Genomic DNA, 2,643 nt, shown 5'->3' with positions numbered 1-2,643 from the left:
CGTTAACTAACGTAACTAACGTAACTAACGTAACTAACAACTACACACACACACACACACACACACACACACACACACACACACACACACACACACACACACACACACACACACACACACACACACACACACACACACACACACACACACACACACACACACACACACACACATACACACGCGCGCGCACGCACACGCACACGCACACGCACACGACACGCACACGCACACGCACACGCACAGAGTGTCCCATTTTAATGTCCCATTCCAAATAACATTTTTATCTTTAATCTTAGAAAAAAATGTTTCAGACAAAAGCTTATATGGCTTTGAGAAGAAACATAAGGAACATAAGATGGTATCATTAGTTTGACCTTGAATAATTGTATGAAGATCACATAAAGGTTAATTTCAATTTTTCAAATAGAATCCCTTATTTTATTTGCACAATAGAGCTTAGAAGTTTGCGGCGGAGCGTTTGTCCCACTTCCCACGCGCCGCAATAGTAGATCGGGCGGACACACATATTCGACTATCTTTAAACGTTAATCTCGTTAACTATTATGAAAATATTGATTATTAAAGATCATTGAAAATTGATTTCTAATTTTTTATTCAAGTACTATCAACTTTAGAGAAAAACAGCAAGTAACATAAATTGTTAATTTTCTTCTCATAGAACTCTGATTTTTCAGAATTTTTTAGTATCGCGTTTTCTCATGTTAGTAAAAATACAATAGTTGCCAATATAAGAAAATGCAATACTAAAAAATTGATAAAAAATTCTGAAAAAATTCTTAAAACTTTGAGAAGAAAATAAATAATTTTTGTCTCTCGCTGTTTTACTATAACTTGATACTGGAGTAAAAAATTATTGAAAACCAATATTTGATGATTTTTAATTGATATTAATTATTGCAAAAATTGCAAAATGGTAGAAAACTTTTCAACTCAGTTTAGTCTGCTCTACTCCTATGAGAGAGATTTATCGTTATTTATCCACGTTATTTATCTATTGTATAATAACATTGTGCGACAATATTTTTTTTTTTAATATTTTTTATCTTTACATGACTCGCAGAATCAGACGCAGACGCAAGCTGTCTGATAAGTTCTTTGAGCAATCTGCTATCAATTTTATTTTTTAAATAGCAGAAATTAGTAACTTTTTATGTAGAATTATGTGTTATTGTTAATATTCAATTAAAACTTATTCAAATACACTTTGAATATTTTATTTAAATAATCCGGAGAAATTAGAAACTTGTATGAATATTATAAAACCATAGATTGCCATTGTATGATCAACCATTGTACAATACATTAGTGGAAATAATAGATAAAATCTTATATTCATATATGTAATTCTAAAATCAATATTAACAAAAGAAGTGATAAGTTTTCGCATTTCCTTGCGTTGCGCTCCCCCCCAACTTTAGACAATATGATTCGTTAATTTTAAACCCTTATAATTCAAAAGTTATTATAATCTCAACATTTTGATATTAAAATTATTATCTCAAAACCTCAAGAATCTCCCCTTAAGCATTGTTTTTTTTCTTGGACATCCTGTATATACATAGCACGCATGCATGCACTCATGCACGGGGTGTCCCATTTTAAAGGAGCCACTCAAATATCTCAAAAACGAGATAACTGCATTAAATCAAGAAATGTTTCAAACAAAAGTTTCGTGACTTCGAAGAGGACATAAGATGGTACAATTGGTTTGATCTTGGGTGGCGTCAAGGTCAGAGCAAGATTACTTAGAATTTTTTAAACGGAATCCTCAATTTTTCATTGCATATTTTTAGTAGTTCACCTCAAGAGCTTTTCAAAACACTATAAAATAATAAGAGTTGAATTATGCTCAATTGAATAAAACAATAATAAAAGGTAATAAAACAATAAAAAAAGAGCTAAAAGCCAGCGCTAATTTTTGATAGCCGATTTAATATCTTTAAAAATTTTAACATATGTTTCGTTCTTAAATTAGGATCTTTACAATGTTAATACATAAAAACAAATCCTACCTTACATACATCTAACAAAAAGTAGGTGTCTAACACTAGGTGTTAGGGATTTTTTTGATACGCTTTTTACATGCTGTTCTTGAGCGAAAAAATACGATACATGTCCAGCCGTTTCAACCTTGGCCCATAGTTTCGAAAAAATTGAAAAAATTTTTTAAATAATTATTATAATAATTTGAAAACCGTACGTAAAAATAAATTTTTAATGCAAAAATGAAAATAAAAGGAATAATCTCCAATGACTTTGATTTTGACAAATGATATTCAGGACATGGTTCTGAATATTCAAGAGGTATTAACCGATCGGACATCTTAAGTAATGCTAATATCGATGGAACTGTAACTTTCAAATGTCATGACTCGAAAAGTAGTCAATAAAAAATAATTTTATTATAGTATTTTGAAAAGCTCTCGACATCAACTATTAGATTCTAGAATCAACAGTAGGATATTTAAAAAATTGATATGACCTTAATCTAATCTTGGCGATGCCACCCAAAGTCAAGCTGAAAAGATCAGTAAATAGATTTTTTTGAACGCTACAATTTTTGTCTGAACAATTTTTCTCAATAATACCATGTTTCCGAGATAGAAACTAACACTTAATTTT

General features: G+C 30.5%; 1 long non-coding RNA gene across 1 annotated transcript in view; it reads right to left on the bottom strand.

Annotated features, from left to right (window-relative positions):
- Positions 1 to 2,643, bottom strand: part of LOC105622238 — a 21,072-nt gene that overhangs the window by 1,020 nt on the left and 17,409 nt on the right. The gene's annotated exons all lie outside the window — the stretch shown is intronic.

Source organism: Atta cephalotes (genome assembly GCF_000143395.1).
Source record: "Atta cephalotes unplaced genomic scaffold scaffold00042, whole genome shotgun sequence".
Lineage (NCBI taxonomy): Eukaryota > Metazoa > Arthropoda > Insecta > Hymenoptera > Formicidae > Atta > Atta cephalotes.
The sequence above is the reverse complement of the archived record's forward strand: the minus strand, read 5'-3'. Positions and strand labels throughout refer to the sequence as shown.